The sequence below is a fragment of the Anolis carolinensis genome, chromosome 6 (genome assembly GCF_035594765.1).
Source record: "Anolis carolinensis isolate JA03-04 chromosome 6, rAnoCar3.1.pri, whole genome shotgun sequence".
Taxonomy (NCBI): domain Eukaryota; kingdom Metazoa; phylum Chordata; class Lepidosauria; order Squamata; family Dactyloidae; genus Anolis; species Anolis carolinensis.
Genome location: NC_085846.1, coordinates 8,857,715 through 8,879,982, shown reverse-complemented (window position 1 = coordinate 8,879,982; position 22,268 = coordinate 8,857,715). Strand labels below are relative to the sequence as shown.

Sequence of the window (22,268 nt, the reverse complement as noted above, 5' to 3'; positions counted from 1 at the left end):
CTGGTGGTGATGGGCAGAGAGGGAGGCTCCGTGCCCGCTGGTGGGACAGATCCGAGCAGAGCCCCATGGCACCCTTCCTGGGCGGGAGGAGAAGGAGTTTCCCTCTGGGAGTAGTGGTGAGGCAAGGAGAGGAGAGAAGAGGAGGAGAGCCAGGAGAGGTGCCTGGGATGCTTGAGGCCATGTCGGGCCCACGCTGCGCCTTGCAGGCCTGGTGCCGCCGGCAGTGTGAGGGCTAGGTCCGGGACCTCAGCAGCTCCTTTTGCGACGGGCTCGCCTTCTGCGCCATCCTCCCCCGCCACCGGCCCAACTTGCTGTGAGTAGAACCTCCCCTCTAGGCTTTAACGGAATCCCCGGGCCCACCTAGGTGGAGCGGCCGGCTCTGGGGCTGCCCCTTTCTTACTCCTGGTGTGTGGTGGCTCGGGGATGGTCGGCAAGATGGCGGCAGCGTCGGCGGTGGGAAAAGGGGTGCACGCGGGAGTGCCCGTTGAGGGGGAGGGATGGGGGTTATTCTGTCCGTGCGCAGACTGGCTTTTGGCGCAGGCGCAGATGGTTTGTTGCCGTTTTGTAGCCCCCTTGTAGGTTCCTGCCGTATTGTTTTGTTGTACGAACCTAGAGGCAAGGATAGTGGATTTTGTTGCAAAATTTCTAGGTTCTGGGGCTTGTACTTTTGTTGTTTACTCCTAGGTGGCGATTTCATTACTTTTTTATATATATATAGATTATTACTACTACTACTACTACTACTACTACTACTACTACAAAGGTTGGAAGGCCATCTGATGAGGGTGGTTGACTGGGCTTTTTCTGCATGGCAGAAGGGCTGGATGGTCCCTGGTGTCTTCCACTGAGATACCGTTAAGTTTATGTTGGTTAAAATTGTTCTTCATTTTAAATATTGCATCCTTCTTTCTTTCACATTACAGTGAAATATGTGCAGTGTGCATAGGAATTTGTTCATGCTTTTTTCACATAGTTCACTCTTCATCCATCTTCCATGGCCCAAGCCCTGTCAAATTGATATTACAAAGACTGGATGGACATCTGCTTGGGGTGCTTTGATTGTGGTTCTCCTGCATGGCAGAAGGGGGTTGGACCAGATGGCCTCTGGAGTTTCTGCTGTTGTTGTTGTTGTTATTCTTTTTATTGTTATTTCATTCCTATCCTGCTTTTCTCCTGTGGGTGGGATTAAAAGTGGCATACAACATATAAAATTCATACAAATACATCCAACCGCAATACATAATTAGTTAAAACATCATATCCCAATATAAAAACCCAATTAACATATCAAATAAAACAATTTTTAAAACTTACAGCAAGCACCTTTTTAAGATATCCATAACCTCCAGCCACTGAAGTTATTTGCCAAGTATTATCAAAATATTATTATTATCATTATTGTTGTTGTTGTTACAAATGGGTCATTTTTATTTGCCTCACATATTTTTTCCTCCATAAAAATGTCCTCCATATCCCAAGAGAGATAAATTGAACAAAAAATCTCAGAAATAATTAGAATAGACTTGAGAATGTGTTTGAAGTTCTAAATTCCATCTTAAAAAATACACTTTTGTGGGTGACAGGGATAACTACATCCCACAAAAGAACCCCCACGCAGTCAGTGAAAAGAATGTCTGCAAAATACAATGAAGAAATGGATGGAGCACAAGAAAAATGTAAGGGGTGCCACAATTTAAATGCAGGGAGCTCACCAGAAAAAAATAGCTTCACATGTTTATAGAATAGATCTGGGATCTTGGTTATGGTGGCTTTTTATTCTGCATCGGTCCTGCCCCTGCGGTTGCTGATGGGTTTATGCAAATGCAAGAGAGACTCCCCTTCCTTCTTAAACCCAGAACATACCTGACCAGAGAGACAGACTTTCCTGGTGCGGCACACAGCAGCTAATTTCCAATCCGTCTTTCTGCAATGCAACTTCTTTGGTCAATACTCATTGTCCTATCTGCCTCCTCCTCATGTATGTTGGAATATACATTGAAGTGATGTTGTGGTTGTGAGTGCTTTAAGTTACCTTGTCTTAAGAAGCTTTCTTCTTCCTTCATCCTCATTCCAGGTGTCCTCTCACAAGTGGTTCTGACCCAGGCAGATTCAGTGTTAACAAAACCTGGAGAATCCCATAAGTTGGCCTGTGCCACCAGTGGAATCACTCTTAGCAGCACCTGGATGCACTGGGTCAGACAGAAACCTGGCACAGGATTGGAGTGGCTTGTTTGGTATGGTAGTGCTGCGAGCAACAGCTATTCCCCTACAATCCAAGGACGGTTCACAGCCTCTAAGGACAACACCAACTTCTATCTGCAAATGAACAACCTCAAAGCAGAAGACACTGCAGTCTATTACTGTGCAAGCGACACAGTGAAAGGGATCCCAGCAGACCTCTGACAAAATCCCTTGGCTGCATGAACTTGAGAACAAAGTCTCCAGAGGGGGCAGAGGAAAGCCACACATGAGATGTAATGCAGGAGAAATATACAAATTGACAGAAAGATTCATCACTTTGTACTTATATCCAGATTCAACCTTTATGAATGTGTGTGTGCATATGTATGTTTATGTATGTGTGTGAAGCCCCCGGGGGCTCAGGACCCCTTGGTGGTGTAGCCGATTAAACTGCTGAGCTGCTGAACTTGCTGGTTGGTGGTTCGAATCAGGGAGGGAGGTGAGCTCCCACTGTTAGCCCCAGCTTCTGGCAACCTAGCAGTTCGAAAACATGCAAATGTGAGTAGATCAATAGGTACCATTTTGGCAGGAAGGTAAGGGACTCCATGCAGTCATGCCTATGGTCACATGACCTTGGAAATGTCTACAGACAACGCCAGCTCTTTGACTTAGAAATGGAGATGAGCACCACCCCCCAAAGACAACCGGACTTAATGTCAAGGGGAAACCTTTACCTTTACTGTGTGTGTGTATACACTTGAGGATATGTTCATCTAATTTCTCTTTCATTAAGGGTTCATTAAGGGATCCCAATAGCTTCCAATCCTATTAGTGGCATAATGCTCTGGAGCAGGGGTTCTCAAACCTTTTCAGATGAGGAGCCCTTTTTGAAACAAAAGTTTCTCATGGAGCCCCAATAATTGTTTATATATTATATTATGTATAATATATAATGTGTGTGTGTGTGTGTGTGTGTGTGTGTGTGTGTGTAAATCAGGCATGGGCAAACTTTTTTAATCCTTGAGTTTTAAAATTTGGCAGATGGCCTAGGCCAGTAGCAGATGAATGGAGAGTGAACTAATTGAGAAAAAAACATGAACACTGCACACATCTTGTTGTAGTAAGAAAGAAAGAAAGAAAGAAAGATGTAATGTTTAAAGTGAAGAATAATTTTAACCAACATAAACCTAACAGTATCTCAGTGAAAGACTCCAGAGGCCATCCAGTCCAGCCCATTTCTGCCATGCAGGAAAGGCACAATCAAAGCACCCCCTCAGCGGTGGAAGGGAAATAGGGTTTTGGAAGCATGGAAGGTGAGGAAAGGGGATTTTAGTGGTGAAGGAGTTAGTGGAAGGAGAGGAGCAGGAAAGGGGAGGGAAAACTTAGAAGAGGGGGAGGAGGAGGGGGGGAGGGAAACTGTGGAGTCCCTTGGCATGCGTCACGGAGCCCCAAGGGTTCCATGGAGCACACTTTGAGAATCACTGCTCTAGGTGTATCTCTTCTTCTTCTTTGCCATTCTGTCGGGTAACATTTTTTTCTGTAGAATGACAAAGGTTTATACTGATCTCTTACATGGATTCCTTCAGACTCGCAGTTTGCCCTTCATTTTCAGGCTGCCATTCAGAGGTTCCCTCCCACTCATCTGCAAGGCCTCTGGATTCACCTTTACTAACTATAGCATGAACTGGATCTGCCAAGCACCAGGGAAAGGGCTGGAGTGGGTGGCTACAGTAAGTAGGTCAGGGGGAAATAAGCAATGATATAATCTGAAGGTCCGGGGAAGGTTCAACATCTTCAGAGACAACTCCCAAACTTCAGCTTCTCTACAAATGGAAAACTTAAAGCTTGAAGACTCTGCCTTGCAATCTCATCAGACAGGCCACCAGTATAGCAAATCCAGGGGTGCCCATCATGAGGCGTGAGGAACCCATCACCCTATGCCCTGCATCATCCAGGCTCACCCGTCGCCCCATCTCACAGGGGGAAGTGTTGGCCACTCAGATTCCTCCCATTGACTCCCATTTAACATGGGAAGCCTCTCGTGTTGTCACACTGGTGACATACGCTGGTTCACCTATACTTTTGCGATGAAGCCTTGCCAGAAGTTGCTCTATGTCATAAGATGGGAGCCAGCGGCTCCGTCATAAAAGTACTGTATAGGCAAACTGGTACATGCCACCAAAAAGTACTTCAGATAATGAGGTCCTTATACTATTGTGCGAGATGACCAAGCATAGAGACTGATTTCTCCTTCCTGCTTGTACAAAAATGTCAATGTGTTTCAAAACAGAAACCGCAAACCAATAGCCTGTACCTAAAATGTTTGCTGCTAACATGTCAAGATATAGAGGGCAAATAAAAATGTGTTAAGATAGAAATTAAGGAAAGATGGGAAAGGCAAAAGGCACCACTGCATCCATATAGCTCAGGAAGCAAAAAAAATTGAAGAAAAGTGAAATAGATTTAAATTTAACCAAAAGATGATTATACAGGTAGTCAGAAACACCTTACACATCCCATAAAAGAATTCACATGCAGTCAGTAAAAAAATCTGCAAAATTCAATGAAGAAATGGATGGAAAACAAGAGAAAATGTAAAGGACGCTTAAATTCAAGCTCATCAGAAAAAAAATAACTTCACATGATTATAGAATAGATCTGGGATCTTGGTTGTGGGGGCTTTTTGTTCTGTATCAATCCTGCCCCTGTGTTTGGCTGGGTTTATGCAAATGCAAGAGGGCCTCCCCTTCCTTCTTAAACCCAGAACATATCTGACCAGAAACAGACTTTCCTGGTGCAGCACAGAGCAACTAGGATCCTATCCATCCTTCCGCAATGCAGCTCATCTGGTCAATACTCATTGCCCTGGCTGCCTCCTCCCCATGTATGTCGGGATTCCACTTTGGGATAACTTTATTATAAATTGAAATTGTAGTTGTGGTTGTATTGAGTTTCTCTAACTTAAATAGATCTCTCTCCCTCCTCCTTTTTCCAGGTGTCGTCTCACAAGTGGTGTTGACTCAGTCAGGTTCAGTGTTGAAAAAACATGGAGAATCCCATAAGATGACCTGTGCCACCAGTGGATTCACTCTTAGCAGCTATTATATGCACTGGGTCAGACAGAAACCAGGCAAAGGGTTGGAATGGCTTCTTCGGTATTATGATGCTTCGAGCAACAATTATTCCCCTGCAATCCAAGGGCGATTCACAGCCTCTAAGGACACCACCAACTTCTATCTGCAAATGAACAACCTCAAAGCAGAAGACACTGCAGTCTATTACTGTGCAAGAGACACAGTGAGACGGATCCCAGCAAACCTCTGACAAAATCCCTTGCCTGCATGAACCTGAAAACAAAGTCACCAGATGGGGCAGAAGGAAGCCACAAATGAGAGGCCTGTAATACAAGAGAAATATACCAAAGTAGGGCAAGATTCATCACTTTTCAGGATTCAAACAATCACACATTCTCTATCTTTGTGTGATTTCCTGTTGTGTGGGTGATCGTTCCCTATAGCCATTTGCTTAGTTTTAAGTCCTTGAATAGAATTCTCTCTGCTGATTTAGAAGCCAAGATAGAGCTGCCTTACCAACAGAATGAATGAGCAAAATTGCTTAGGCATTCCTATATATAATAATTTAATTATTCAACTCAATTCATCACAGATTTTCTGCTTTTTTATATATGATTTTCCCCACAACAGTCAGCCTTCTGCTAAGCACTATTCATTTCATTCAGCCATCAAAGATGTTAGAAGAACTCAGGATGCTTCTGGTTGTAAAGTGCCACATTAAGTAATGGAGATCTCTTCCTGCTCAAATAAGTAATCTTGAAAAATGTGAAATGAAATATCACATCTGAAATATTATAAAAAGGCCAAATTCAGAATAAAGGTGACCATATTATTATCCATTCCACATAGCTGGTTTAAAAAATGGGGAGACTTCGTGATGGAGAAAGGGAGATTGGAACCCAATTTCAGCATCAATATACAAAGATTCAAGTAAAATCTAATCCTGAAAAAATAAATGGGTCATTTTATTAGCCTCACATACATTTCCCTCCCCGCAAAGAATATTCTCCATATCCCAAAAAGATGAACTGAACCAAAAATCTCAGAAAGAATGTGTTTTGAATTCTTCTATTTCAACTAAGAAGATACACTTTTGTGGCTGACAGGGATAACCACATCCCACAAAAGAACCCCCATTCAGTCAGTGAAAAAATGTCTTCAAAGTGCAATGAAGAAATGGATGGAGCATAAGAAAAAATGTAAGGGATACCATAACTTAAATGCAGGGAGCTCAACAGAAAAAAAAATAGCTACACTTGTTTATAGAATAAGTCTGTGATCTTGGTTGTGGCGGCTTTTTATTCTGTATCAGTCCCACCCCTGTGTTTGTTGGTGGGTTTATGCAAAGGCAAGAGGGCCTCCCCTTCCTTCTTAAACCCAGAACGTATCTCACCAGAGACAGACTTCCTTGTTGCAGCACACAGCAACTAATACCAATCTGTCCTTCTGCAATGCAACTCCTCTGCTCAATACTTATTGCCCTGGCTGCCTCCTCCCCATGTATGTTGGGATTCCACTTTGGGATAATGTTGTTATAAATTGAAGTGATGCTGTGCTTGTGGTTGTATTGCGTTTCTTTAACTTAAGTAGATCTCCCTCCCGCATCCTCCTTCCAGGTGTCCTCTCACAAGTGGTGCTGACCCAGTCAGATCCTGTGATGAAGAAACCTGGAGAATCCCATAAGATGACCTGTGCCACCAGTGGATTCACCCTTGGTAGTTACTGGATGTACTGGGTGAGACAGAAACCAGGCAAAGGATTAGAATGGCTTGTTTGGTATTACGATACTACAAGAAACTACTATTCCCCTACAATCCAAGGGCGATTCACAGCCTCTAAGGACAGCACCAACTTCTATCTGCAAATGAACAACCTCAAAGTAGAAGACACTGCAGTCTATTATTGTGCAAAAGACACAGTGAGACGGATCCCAGCAGACCTCTGACAAAATCCTTTGGCGGCATGAACTTGAGAACAAAGTCACCAGAGGGGGCAGAGGAAAGCCACAAATGAGAGACAGGTAATGAAAAATGATATACCAATGCAGGGAAAGATCTGTCACTTTACAGGATACAAATAATCACAGATCAGCAATTGTTTCTCTTATCTTTGTGTGATTTCACATCTGAAATTTTATAAAAGGCCAAGTTCAGAATGAAGGTGACCACATTCTTTCCTCTTCCACATAGCTGTAAAACAATGGGTAATCTTTGAGAGAGAGAAAGGGGAGTTTTGGAACTCAGTTTCAGCATCAATATACAGAGAATCAAGTACAACCTGATCCTGAAAAAATAAATGTGTCATTTTTATTTGCCTCACACATTCCCCCCCCCCCCAATAAAAATGTCCTCAGTATCCCAAAAGGGATGAACTGAACCAAAAAATCTCAATAATGACCAGTATAGATATGAGAATGTGTTTTGAAGTTCTCAATTTCATCTTAGAAAATACACTTTTGTGAGTGACAGTGATAACTGCATCCAACAAAAGTAACCCCATGCAGTCAGTGAATAAAATGTCTGCAAAATACAATGAAGAAATGGATGGAGCACAAGAAAAATGTAAGGGACACCATAATTTAAATGCAGTGAGCTCACCAGAAAAAAATAGCTTCACCAGTTTGTAGAATAGATCTGAGATATTGGTTATTGTGGCTTTTTATTTTGTATTGGTCCTGCCCATGCACTTGCTGATGGGTTTATGCAAAGGCAAGAGAGACTCCCTTCCTTCTTAAACCCAGAACATACCTGACCAGAGAGACAGACTTTCCTGGAGCAGCACACAGCAGCTAATTTCCAATCCGTCTTTCTGCAATGAAACTTCTTTGGTCAATACTCATTGTCCTATCTGCCTCCTCCTCATGTATGTTGGTATATAAATTGAAGGGATGTTGTGGTTGTGGGTGCTTTGAATATCCTTGTCTTAAGAAGCTTTCTTTTTTCTTCATCCTCCTTTCAGGTGTCCTCTCACAAGTGGTTCTGACCTAGGCAGATTCGGTGTTAACAAAACCTGGAGAATCCCATAAGTTGGCCTGTGCCACCAGTGGAATCACTCTTAGCACCACCTGGATGGAGTGGGTCAGACAGAAGCCAGGCAAAGGATTGGAATGGCTTGTTGAGTATCTTAATGCTGGGAGCAACTATTATTCCCCTACTATCCAGGGGCGATTCACTGCCTCTAAGGACAGCACCAACTTCTATCTGCAAATGAACAACCTCAAAGCAGAAGACACTGCAGTCTATTACTGTGCAAGCGACACAGTGAAAGGGATCCCAGCAGACCTCTGACAAAATCCCTTGGCTGCATGAACTTGAGAACAAAGTCACCAGAGGGGGCAGAGGAAAGCCACAAATGAGAGACTTGTAATATAGAAGGGCTATACAAAAAGACAGGAAGATTAATCACTTTGTGCTTACACCCAGATTCAATCTTTGAGTGTGTACAAGTATATATACATAGATGCTTATTTCAGTTTGTTTCAGGTGTTCAATAAAAAAATGTTCATTCAAATGATCGAACAAAATAAAAACAGATCGTTATAAACCTTCCTGGCTTATGATCAGAAGTAGACTAACAGGGAAAATAGTGGAGAGAATTTCACATACTGAAGAAGTAGTCTGGGGTGGAGGGAAAAAATTATTTTTTATTTAAATATTTCTTGAAGAAATCTGGCATCATAGGCTGTGCCCAGTTCTGAATGTCAGCTCAGGAAAAACAATATCCCCTTCCCCTTTTGAGTCACAAACGTTACACTTGGCAAACCACATACCGCTTTTTAAAAAAACACGATTTCCTGTGGTATTCCTGCCATAAGGTTTTGAAAATATATCACTTTGTTTCTTTTCTCTTAAACAGACAACTTCCAGTGAATCATAGGTGCATCTACACTGTGGAATTAATGCTGTTTGATACCACTTGAACATCTAGGGCTCAATGCTATGCAATTGAGACTCCACAGTTCCTTCCTACCACCGCCTCCTCCTCCTCCTCCAAGCTTTTTCTCCTCTTTCCTGCTCCTCCTCTTCCCCCACCTCCTTAGCTGCTAAAATCCCCTTTCCCTCACCTTCCATGCTTCCAAAACCCTATTTCCCTCCCACCACTCAGGGGTGCTTTGATTGTGCTTTTCCTGCATGGCAGAAATGGGTTGGACTGGATGGCCTCTGCAATTTTTGCTATTATTATTACTACTACTACTACTACTACTACTACTAAGGTTTAATGGCAGTCTGATGAGGGTGGGTGACTGGACTTTTTCTGCATGGCAGAAATCGGTTGGACTGGGTGGCCTCTGTAGTTTCTGCTATTATTATCATTATTATTGACACAATGACATAGTATGACACAGCAAACAAGATAGATATGCTGGATTTTGTGTCACAAAACCACAAGTCGAACACTTCCCAAGGACTGTGTGATGTCTTTTCGGATGATGCTCACAGATCCCAGTAGGGTGGGTGTGCCGTCGCGCCTGGGGCTGTAAACTCTTAGTGAAAGAGGCATGGACGTGACATCTTTCCCCAGGGGATTGCTTCTTGCCCTCCTTTAGGAAAACTGGAACTCCCAAGGACCAAAACACTGTAGTTAACTCAAAAACTGGGTTTATTCTTCACAAAGGGGGTAAAAGAAAATATACATTACAGTCTTTGATTGTTTAAGTCCATGAAGCTTGTCCAGATCCCTCTTTCTCTGGCTGTGAATACCGGAGCAAACTCAGCCTCAGTCCAATGACCTATATCTGAAGACAAGAGTCTTCCTCTGTTGCCAAAGGACTGATGTGAAGGCGCTTGAGACTCCTCAACGTTGTTCAGGTTGGCCCTGAACATGAAGTGTGAGTCCCAAGGGTAAGAACCTCAGAATTGGTGCTGAGAGGTAACTTTTGAAGGGCTTTCAGAGCCAAGCCTCTCTTTCACGTCCATCCGATAGAGTGGAATGAAAAGGAGGGAACACAGTCCTACTCCAGGAAGAGGTGGAGCCAAACAGTTTTGCTGAGTGAGCAATGTAACAGGTACAAACAACATTGATTGACAGATATAAATAACCAATCCAACTACATTTACAGGGTAAGGGCAAAATCAGGCATGATACAGCAATTCAAATCTTGAAACTTATAGTTTGACATATAAATGGCGCCACTCGCGCCGTCACACTCCCGGCCTAGATTTCCGGACTTTCGGAAATCTAAACAAAATGGAGTTAAATACCTTTAACTCTAATAACTTTAAGACTGTATGTCTTCTGAAAATAACACAACCATGTCGCTGATAGGCCTGTCAAACAAAGAAAAACCTTTTCGTTAGAGATGACCTTAACCTGGGCCTTGCGCACTCTATTGTCAGAGCTAGGATATAATTTTGACACAATACCCTTAGCCCATTGGTATCTAGGAGCATCTTTGATTAAGTAACACCAAATCCCCAACCTTTACGTTGGCACCTAACAATCCAAAACCCATAGTTTCTTAGGGCATACTCTGTAAATGACCTTCCTTGGTGTTTGACCTTTGCGTGGAAATGCTGTGTCAACAGCAGAGCTATGTGGCTATGGTGTGGCAAAATAACAGGATTTTTAACACAGGATCTAATCTTTGCTCTCTTTAGTCTACCTCCAACCCTAAGGAGACCCTCATTGTCCAGGAAGGTGTTCAAGTCCTTTAAATAACTATTTTTGGGCAAGGAAGCTTTTCTTTCTAGACAAGCTATTTCTTCTAAAAAACACTGTCTTTGAGTGGATTTCAGGATGACTGTTGAGGCTTTTGAAAGATCTTGGGGCTGAATTGCACCACTGTTTTTTGTAGTGATGTAATGTATGAGCCTGGCAATGGCTGCCTGAAGTCTAGTCCGTTTTGAAAATCTTTCAAACTTGGCTGGATTTAAACCTTGCCTTGATAAGTCTTGGCCATCGATGGTAGATTTGCCGGACTGAATTTCTGGCAACTCAGTGTCTTTGAGCACGGAAATGCTTTCTGGAAAGGAAGGATTTTGAAGACATTTGGGTCCAGTGATCCAGGATGACTTGGACAACTTTGCGGCTGATGTTCCTCGGGATGTCACATCTGCCGGATTTTCTGAAGTGCATATGTAATGCCACTGCTCTTCTCCCTCCGCACACACGCTGGCTGGTTCAGTGTAGTTGCTTCTGAAGAGGTCTTCCACAAACTGGGTGATCTGGGTCTTTACCTTCGGATCCTTTAGCATCCTTCTTCTAAAGGACAGGAGACGATGAAGGGCAACATCTCTGTTGTTGGGTAGAGATGGTCTTTCCGGCTTGAAAGGTAAAGGTGCTATCCAATTACCTTCAGGGTCTTGAGTGACTTGGTTGTTCATCATCTCAAGGAACTTCTGTTCATTTTTAGAGAAGGCTGTTTGCTCATCTCTCTCTGTGACTTCGATGATGGAAGAGTAATCGGGCATTATTCCCTGGCAGCAAACTGAGATGTGGCTGGCACATCCTTGCATTAGTGAAGGCCTTTTAGTGACAGGCTGGAACATCTTGTTCAGGCAGACTGGGCCTAACACCGTCCATCCTAAAGGCAACTGCTGGGCCATGGGTGATCCCTTAGGACCTTCAATCTGGTTGCTAACACGGAACAGTGTGGGACAATCTGCACCGATAAGCATGACGATGTCTGTTTCCAAGTCCAAAGCTGGAATTAGATCTTGAATACCTTTGAGATGAGGATGGGCTTGTACCACCTCTTTCGTGGCTATCTGTTCTTTGTTCCTGGGAATCAGGCTGCATTCTATAAGGTCAGGAAGATCGTACCTGGCCTTTTGTCCGACAGGTGAGATTTTGAACTTTGTTGCAACTCTGCCATTCATCTTATTCTTTCCAGAACAAGTGGATATGGTGTATTCTATTGTCTCGGTATGAAGGTTGAACATGTTGAAGAACTCTGGGGTTGCAAGAGATGCGTCACTTTGGGCATCCAAGGCGACGTAGACCCTTTTCTTATTCCATGGCTGCTTGTCTGGATACACCTCTGCCAGGCAGATTGGGTGGCAAATCCTTGGCTTGTGGCTATTTTGACAAAGCTTGGTGCAGGCAACCGCAGGAGCCTTGAGGGCTACCTGAGGTTCTGTAGGCCTTTGGTCTTCTTTGGTTTCTTCTTTGGTAGGAGAATTTGACTTTGCTTTGAATTGAGGGGAATCGAAGTTGTGCATTGCCGAGCAATGCTTGATGCTGTTGCAGTGTTGGCATTTAACCTTTTCTTTGCAGTCTTTGGAGAAGTGAATAGTGGCGCCGCAGCATTTAAAGCACACCTTGGCCTTTTGAACTATTTGGAGTCGTTCTTCGTAAGGCTTCTTTGCGAACTCTCTGCATTCAGCTAGGCTGTGTGGCCTTTGATGAATGGGACAGGATATGGTGTTGTTGCTGACTGGTTGAGCAGAAGTTGCAGGAGTTGCGTCTGTCATCTTGACACTCAGGTTCCTTCTAAGATCTTTGCCCTGGGCTTTGTCTTCTTTGGAGGTCTTTTCAGGCTTTAGGTCTTGGTACAAAGCGAGAAGACCTGTCTGAGGGTCATTCCTCTCGCGGGCTGCTCTAGTGACGAAATCCACCAAAAAGGTGAAGGGCGGGTATACATTTGCATTCTCCTCTTTGTACTTGAACACCTGTTTCCCCCAAGCTTCTCGAAGAGGAAAAGGAAGTTTGCAGAGAATGGCACTCTGTGACGTGTGCTGGTCCAGACATGCTAAACCTGGCAGCTCTGGATTTCCTTTGGCTGAAGCTAGCTCTAGTAAAAGATCACTAAAGTCCCAAAGCTGTTTGCAATCTTTCATCTTCAGTGATGGGAACCTGTTGAGTCGATCCATGAGGGACGCTTCTATCTCAGTGCTCGCACCGAAGCGCTGGTCCAAGCGAGACCACGCTGTGGACAAAGCTCTTTGGGGGTCTGCTACATGAGCAGCGTAAAGTCTTTTTACTTGCTCGGCTGAGCTGGGTCCAAGCCACGCCATAAGAAGGGACAGTTCTTCATCCGCTTCTAGCTTGAAATCTCGAATGGCCCTCATGAAGGTGATTTTCCACAGAAGGTAGTCATCCGGTCGGTCAGTGAATTTCTGGACGCCTTTGTCTCTGATGTCTCTTCTTGGATTTCTCAAGAGGGAACCCAATTGAGACTCCAGTCTGTAAGGGTACATCTGAGGAGTGTGATGTGGCCCGACGAAGTCAATGTTCTTCGGTTGAACACATCTTGTCTCGATGGTAGGCGATGCTGGGTTCAGCAGATTGCTGGCAGGCAGCACCTCTGAAGCCTTCATCTTCAGCGATGGGAGAACTGACTTGGTATGCAGGGATGAATGTGGTGGTTCACTCCCGGCCATGCCTTGCCAATGTGAATGGACATCTGGATGTTGTTGAAAGACGTCATCCTTTTGTTCCCAAGTAGACAAGTGGTATCTCTGAGGCCTAAGTACAGGAATGGACTCTGACAGAGATGGCACTCTCCCGGCCGTGCTTTGCTGTACTTCTGAGGAATGGGCTGGCCTTGAAGTTGCGAACACTGGAACAGGTGAGCGATCTTCAAGGTGGCAAAAGGAGATATGACTCTGCACTACAGGTGATTCCAGTTGCAGATGTGCTGAAACCTTTGCTGTAGGCTCTTGTGTTGGCAGGAAACTAAGGTTTTCTTGTGTTAGTTCCTGTGATAGGGCTTTGGCTAGAATGTTAGCTCTGACATCTTTTGTGCTGTGTCTCTTTTTACTTGAAGCAGATCTAGATCCCGTTGCAGCTCATCTTGCTTGGCTTCAGCCATTGCAAGCTCTATTTCTCTCTGGGCCCTGGCCTGTGCTAGGTCAGCTTCTTGTTGGGCCCTAGCCTGCGCTAGGTCAGCTTCTTGTTGGGCCCTAGCCTGCGCTAGGTCAGCTTCTTGTTGGGCCCTAGCCTGCGCTAGGTCAGCTTCTTGTTGGGCCCTAGCCTGCGCTAGATCAGCTTCTTGCTGGGCCCTAGCCTGAGCTAGAAGCAGTTTCTGCTTGGCTTTAGCCTGTTGAAGGAGGAGTTCCTCTTCATTGAAGGCAAAGTCTTGCCTAGCCATTTCTGCAGACGCCTCTGCTTCTAAAACCTCTTTTCTAATTTTCAAACGGACAGCCTCTCTGTTATAGTGGGCTGCTTTGGAAGAAGTACTGATGAATGAATGTGTGGATTGGGAGGAACTGCTATGCCTAGATGAATGCTTGGATTTAAGGCTAGCATCATTAGATGGAATCTTGAGCAGACTGGATCTAAGGCTTACACATGGGGAGCCTTGAACCCTTTCTTCTGCACCTTTGAATAAGGAACTGGGCTCTGGTTCAATTAGAACTGCGCTGTAGCGCCTCCTCTCTTCTTGTAGGCTGAAAGAAATTTCCTTAGCCCTATCTAAAGACTCTGGAGTGTTAATTTTGTTCAGTACATAGATTATTTCTTCTGCAATAGCACTCCCATTATTGAAGGCCTTTACAAATTCTTGCCTGAGAATTTCCTTTTCCTTTGGGCAAAGGGATGCCCTTATTGCATCAGCTATGGTCGGCAGGTTTTGCCAAGCTCTGTTAAACCTCTGCCTAAGCTTGCCTTCCTTCTGCAAAAGGCAGAGCATTGTTTTCTCTGTGGGGTGCCTTTCTCTGACTGGGCGGGGAGATTTGACCCTTGTTTGCAAAATCTCATTGCTATGACTTGACATTCTGTGAAATTCAAAAGAAAACTTATCCCAAGTTTCAAACAGTACAAAATGCAATACTATATAACTATACAATTAAAGGCACACAAAAGGGCAATGCAATATTTTAAACAAGACAATTAAAACAGCTGCTTAACTGAGAAGTTAAGCTTGGGCTTTCATAAACTTGCAGCAGGCTTTGAAGAAATGGCAGGAACTGCAGAAGGTTGGAATTTATTGCTTTGCAAACTGAGTTCTGGAAGAGGCTTGGTTGGTCTGCAAAGGATGGCTTCTGGAGAAATGTATCTACTTTGCAGAAACCTGGATTTTGCTGCAGTTGAAGAGCTGAATGTAGCAATTAGCTGGCTAGCTTGGGAAACAGAAAAGGCGGGAAACCTAGCCAATGTTTCAATTTTGCAAAGGCTTGGCTTCTAGCAAAATGTATCCACTTTGCAGAAAGCTTGATCTTGCTGCAAATGTCTCAATTTGCAAAGGCTTGCTTCAGATGCAAAAAGGGCGGGAAAGCTTGCAAAGTCTCAATTTTGCAAAGGCTAGGCTTCTAGCAAAATGTATCCACTTTGCAGAAGGCTTGAACTTGCTGCAGCTACAAGAGCTGAATGTAGCAATTTGCTGGTGGCTTGAGATGCAAAAAGAGCGGGAAAGCTTGCAAATGTCTCAATTTTGTGAAGGCTGGGCTTCCCTCTGGAGGCAAAGGCAGGCTTCTTTTGACTTCTTTATCTTTAGGAGACTATGGGCTTGGCAAATTCAAGGCCCTTCCACTCCTTCTTTTCCCTTCTTAGCACTTCTGGAAGGCTTCTTTCAGCAGTTCTGGAAAAGAAGGCTTCTCTCTCCGTACTTCTGGAAAAGAAGGCTTCTCTCAGCACTGCTGGAAAAGAAGGGTCCTCTCAGCACTGTGCCGTCGCGCCTGGGGCTGTAAACTCTTAGTGAAAGAGGCATGGACGTGACATCTCGTGCCGACAATGGCGCCACTCGCGCCGTCACAGTGGGCTTTTGCAGTTGGCAGATCGTAATTTTGTCAATGTTTATTGTTTCCAAATGCCGGTTGAGATCTCTTGACACGGCACCCAGTGTGCCGATCACCACCGGGACCACCTGCACTGGTTTCTGTCAGAGTCTTTGAAGTTCAGTCTTGAGGTCCTGATAGCGGCTGAGTTTTTCCTGTTGTTTTTCATCAGTTCGACTGTCACCTGGGAAGGCAACATCAATAATCCATAACTGTGCAGTTTTTTGGCATTGTATATTTCTGCCGTTTCTGTGTCTGTTTATTTGTATTTTGATTCTGTAGCCACTTGTCGATGGATGTCCAGAATCAGCAGCATCCACCGCGGTCCTTTTTATCCTGGGCGACAACCGAGCCAGTACAGACTTCGTCTTGGTTTGATTCTCCATAATGCTCTTAGTTCCACTCCTCAGCTGAGACCTCTCTGGCTTGGTTGGACCTGCCGGTAGTTACACTACCGCCAGCACAGCCCTCAGCATCCTTGGAACAGTTAAGCCCCCCCCCCCAACCATGACAAGGTGGCATCTACGGGGGGGGATTATTATTATTATTATTATTATTATTATTATTATTATTATTACTATTATTACTACTATTATTACTACTACTACTACTACTACAAAGGTTGGATGGCCATCTGATGAGGGTGTTTTGATTGTGCTTCTCCTGCAGGGCAGAAGGGGGTTGGACTGGATGGCCTCTGGAGTTTCTGCTATTATTATTATTATTATTATTATTATTATTATTATTATTATTATTATTATTATTATTATTTTATGAAACAGCAAACAAGATAGATATGCGGGATTTCATATCACAAAATCACAAGTCAAACACTTCCCAAGCGTTTAGGACTGTATTATTATTATTATTATTATTATTATTATTATTATTATTATTATTATCTCATTCCTATCCTGCTTTTCTCCTGTGGGTGGTATTAAAAGTGGCGTACAACACATAAAATTCATACAAATACATCCAACCGCAATATATAATCAGTTAAAACATCATATCCCGATATAAAAACCCTATTAACATATCAAATAAAACAATTTTTAAAACTTACAGCAAGCACTATTTTAAGATATCCATAACCTCTGGCCACTGAAGTTATTTGCCAAGTATTATCAAAATGTTGTTGTTGTTGTTGTTACTATTATTATTATTACAAATATATCGTTTTTATTTGCCTCACAGATTTTTCCTCCATAAAAATGTCCTCCATATCCCAAGAGAGATAAATCGAACAAAAAATCTCAGAAATAATTAGAATAGACTTGAGAATGTGTTTGAAGTTCTCAATTTCATCTTAAAAATACACTTTTGTGGATTACAGGGATAACTACATCCCACAAAAGAACCCCCATGCAGTCAGTGAAAAAAATGTCTGCAAAATACAATGAAGAAATGGATGGAGCACAAGAAAAATGTAAGGGGCACCATAATTTAAATGCAGAGAGCTCACCGGAAAAAAATATCTTCACATTTTTATAGAATAAATCTGGGATCTTGGTTATGGTGGCTTTTTATTCTGCATTGGTCCTGCCCCTGGGGTTGCTGATGGGTTTATGCAAACGCAAGAGAGACTCCCCTTCCTTCTTAAACCCAGAACATACCTGACCAGAGAGACAGACTTTCCTGGTGCAGCACACAGCAGCTAATTTCCAATCCGTCTTACTGCAATGCAACTTCTTTGGTCAATACTCATTGTCCTATCTGCCTCCTCCTCATGTATGTTGGGATATAAATTGAAGGGATGTTGTGGTTGTGAGTGCTTTAAGTTACCTTGTCTTAAGAAGCTTTCTTCTTCCTTCATCCTCATTCCAGGTGTCCTCTCACAAGTGGTTCTGACCCAGGCAGATTCGGTGTTAACAAAACCTGGAGAATCCCATAAGTTGGCCTGTGCCACCAGTGGAATCACTCTTAGCACCACCTGGATGGAGTGGGTCAGACAGAAGCCAGGCAAAGGATTGGAATGGCTTGTTGAGTATCTTAATGCTGGGAGCAACTATTATTCCCCTACTATCCAGGGGCGATTCACTGCCTCTAAGGACAACACCAACTTCTATCTGCAAATGAACAACCTCAAAGCAGAAGACACTGCAGTCTATTACTGTGCAAGCGACACAGTGAGAGGGATCCCAGCAGACCTCTGACAAAATCCCTTGAATGCATGAACCTCAGAACAAAGTCTCCAGAGGGGGCAGAAGAAAGCCACACATGAGAGACTTGTAAAGCAGGAGAAATATACCAATTGACAGAAAGATTCATCACTTTGTACTTATATCCAGATTCAACCTTTATGAATGTGTGTGTGTATATGTATGTTTATGTATGTGTGTGAAGTCCCCGGGGGCACAGGACCCCTTGGTGGTTCAGCTGATTAAACTGCTCAGCTGCTTAACGTGCTGGTTGGTGGTTCAAATCAGGGAGCGAGGTGAGCTCCTACTGTTAGCCCCAGCTTCTGCCAACCTAGCAGTTCGAAAACATGCAAATGTGAGTAGATCAATAGGTACCATTCTGGCAGTAAAGTAAGGGCACTCCATGCAGTCATGCCTATGGTCACATGCCCTTGGAAATGTCTACAGACAATGCCAGCTCTTTGGCTTAGAAATGGAGATGAGCACCACCCCCCAAAGTCAGACACAACTAGACTTAATGTCAAGGGAAAACCTTTACCTTTACTGTGTGTGTGTATTTATACTTGAGGATATGTTCATCTAATTTCTCTTTCATTAAGGGTTAATTAGAAAATGTGGGAGGCATTTGATTTAACTGATGAAACAATTGATTTGTATATAACTTTCTGGCTTATGATCAGAAGTAGACGAACTGGGGAAAAATAGTGGGGAGAATTTCACCTGCTGAAGAGGCAGTCTGGGATGGAGGAAAGAAAATATTATTTTATTTCAATATTTCTTGGAGAAATCTAGCATCACAAGCTGTCCCCCTGCTCTGAATATCAGTTCAGAAAAAAAAACAATATCCCCCTCCCCTTTTGAGTCACAAGCATTATATTTGGCGGACCACAAACAACTTTAAAAAAAAATCATAGTTTCTGGTGGTATTTCTCCCATAAGGTCTGAAAATATGTCACATTGTTTCTTTTCTTTTTAACAGACAACTTTCAGTGAAATATAGGTGTGTCTACACTGTCGGATTAATACAGTGTGACACCACTTGAAAATCCAGAGTTCAATGCTATGGAATCATGGGAGCTATCATTTTACAAGGTTTTTAGCCTTCTATGCCAAATAACACTAGTGCCGGCCTAACGAAGCTCTAAATTCCAGGATTCAATAGCATTGAGCTTTGTCAGTTAAAACGGTATCAAGCTATATTAATTTTAAAGTGTATATTTCCCCAAGGATTCCATCATGAGGTGTGCAGAACCCATCGCCCTATACCCTGCATCGTCCAACTCACCCATTGCCCCATCCCACAGGGGGAAGTGTCAGCTGCCAGATTCCCCCCATTGACTGCCATTCAACATGAGAAGCCTCTTGTGTTGCAACAGCAGTGGCATGCACTGGTTCACCTATACTTTTGTGAAGAAGCCCTGCCGGAAGTTGCTCTACGTTGTAAGATGTGAGCCAGCAGGCTCCGTCATAAAAGTATAGGCAAACTGGCGCATGCTGCCAAAAAGTACCCCAGATAATGAGGTCCTTATACTATTGTGTGAAATGACCAAGCATAGAGACTGATTTCTCCTTCCTGCTTGTACAAAAATGTCAATGTGTTTCAAAACAGAAACCGCAAACCAATAGCCTGTACCTAAAATGTTTGCTGCTAACATGTCAAGATATAGAGGGCAAATAAAAATGTGTTAAGACAGAAATTAAGGAAAGATGGGAAAGGCAAAAGGCACCACTGCATCCATATAGTTCAGGAAGCAAAAAAAATTGAAGAACATTGAAATAGATTTAAATTTAACCAAAAGATGATTATACAGGTAGTCAGAAACACCTTACACATCCCATAAAAGAATTCACATGCAGTCAGTAAAAAAAATCTGCAAAATTCAATGAAGAAATGGATGGAGCACAAGAGAAAATGTAAAGGACGCTTAAATTCAAGCTCACCAGAAAAAAAAATAGCTTCACATGATTATAGAATAGATCTGGGATTTTGGTTGTTGGGCCTTAATGGTACTGGTATATGATCTTCAGCCTAGATTTTAAATTTTGTCAATGATTCAATTTTATAATGGTTTTTATTAATGTTGAAGTTTTTAGCCTAGATTTTAAATTTTGTCAATGATTCAATTTTATAATGGTTTATATTAATATTGAAGTTTTTAGCCCAGATTTTAAATTTTGTCAATGATTTAGTTTTATAGGAGTTTTATTAATTTAAAAGTATATAACCTCTCGGATTTCATATGGATGTACGGGACTGGGTGCCCTTGATATGAGCTGGTCATTGACTGTAATAAAAGTTTACTTACTTACTGGTTGTGGGGGCTTTTTGTTCTGTATCAGTCCTGCTCCTGTATTTGGATGGGTTTATGCAAATGCAAGAGGGCCTCCCCTTCCTTCTTAAACCCAGAACATACCTGACCAGAAACAGACTTTCCTGGTGCAGCACAGATCAACTAGGATCCTATCTGTGCCGTCCGCCGGACAATAAAAAACTATAAAACTGAAACGTGCTGTCCTTTATCCGGGCGAACTGCAAATCCCTATAAGCTGTCCTATAGATATTGAACGACTGAGTCTGGATAACTTCAAAAAAGAATGTTTATTCATACAAGGTTGTAAACCTGGCACAGATCTTAAAGTTGCAGAAAATGAAACAAATTTCTATAGGTTTTAGTCACAGAATTATCCCTGGTTCCAGAAGGCAAAAGTGATTATAAAACCACTATACCCTAATCACGCTGCCTATATTAGAAGGAGAAACTCTTTCCTTCCCTATCTTTACAGCAAAGATTAGTTCTAGAAGCGATGGAATAACCCTGCTCCTCTAACTAGATTTCTTATTCCAGATCAATATAATTCAATACTTATCTAATTTGGATAGGCTTAGATTGGCCTGGTTTTGAGGATGATTTGTCCCAGTTAGCCTTGCACAGCTCCAGCACGTTGGAAAACTATAGCCAGAATGAAGCTCCAAAATGGAGACTAGACCCTGGTAAAAAGGGCGGTCCTAAGATGTTGCACTCTTTGACCAATCACTGCAAAGAAAACTGCAGCCAGCTTTTGCAGATTCCAAGCCACTTTTCCTGGGCTTTGCAGCCAGAGGCTGAAACAAGATGCAAAGGAGGGAAAACAAACAAACGACCAATAGGTAAGGCAAACCATCGTCCTGGGGGACGGAACACTCCCCGCTAAATTCCCAGGATGTGGGAATTTACCAATCAAAAACATACAAACACCTTTGTATACACAACAATAAAACAGTATAAAACTTACACACTTTGGACAGGCAACACGAAATTGCTGGTTGGTCTGTCCAGGACAGACATTTTGTCCTTACTATGAGTCTTTACCTGAACTTTTCTAACCTTACCGTCAGGGCAAGGAAAGGTCTTTAGTATAATGCCCATAGGCCAGGCATAGCGGGGCAAGTCTTTGTCCTTTAGCAACACAAGGTTTCCCACCTTGAAATTGTCCTCTGGGGTTTGCCAGAGTCTTCTGGTTGGAAGCTGGCTTAAGTATTCGGCCTTCCACCTCTTCCAGAAGTGGTTGGCTAAGGTCTGCACATGCAAAATTGGTGCCACAGTCCGATCGAATTGACTTAATTGGCCCACTGAGGGCTATGAACCTTTTCAATGCGTTTATGAATGATGAAGTGTCCATTCCCTCTGCAACCTCTATATGGACAGCTCGTACTGACAAACAAGTAAACAAAACCGCACATCTTTTGTTATTTACAACACCACCCCTGGTTTTCCTAGTGACAACCTCCCAAGGACCAAACACATCGATTCCCACATGGGAAAGGGGTGGGTCTGTCAAAGTCCTATCCTGAGGTAGTTCTGCCATTAACTGACTTTGACAGTTACGTCTGAGTCGCCGACATTTGACACACTTAAAAATAACACTGCTGACCAAACTTTTAGCATTTACCACCCACAGGCCTTCATTTCTAAGGGTCGCCTCAGTCAGAGTTCTACCCTGATGATGGATCCTTTCATGGTGATGCCGAACGAGCAGCAATGCAGTGTGACTATTAGGGGGTATGATGATGGGGTTTTTTATGCACGCCTTGAGTTTAGCTTTGGCTAACCTTCCTCCAACTCTCAAAATACCCTCCTTGCCTAGAAATGGGTTTAACTCACGCAAGAAACTCCGACTGGGGGTGTCAAGCCCTTGTTCTAACCTGGCTATTTCTAGACTAAACTCATGCCTCTGAA

At 43.1% G+C, this 22,268-nt stretch overlaps 1 long non-coding RNA gene across 1 annotated transcript; it reads left to right on the top strand.

Annotated features, from left to right (window-relative positions):
* The first annotated feature begins 8,012 nt into the window (after positions 1–8,012).
* On the top strand, positions 8,013–8,798 carry LOC134299854 (uncharacterized). The gene is made up of 2 exons (XR_010007091.1): positions 8,013–8,117; positions 8,214–8,798. It is a non-coding gene; the product is annotated as an uncharacterized LOC134299854 (long non-coding RNA).
* Positions 8,799–22,268: the final 13,470 nt, after the last annotated feature.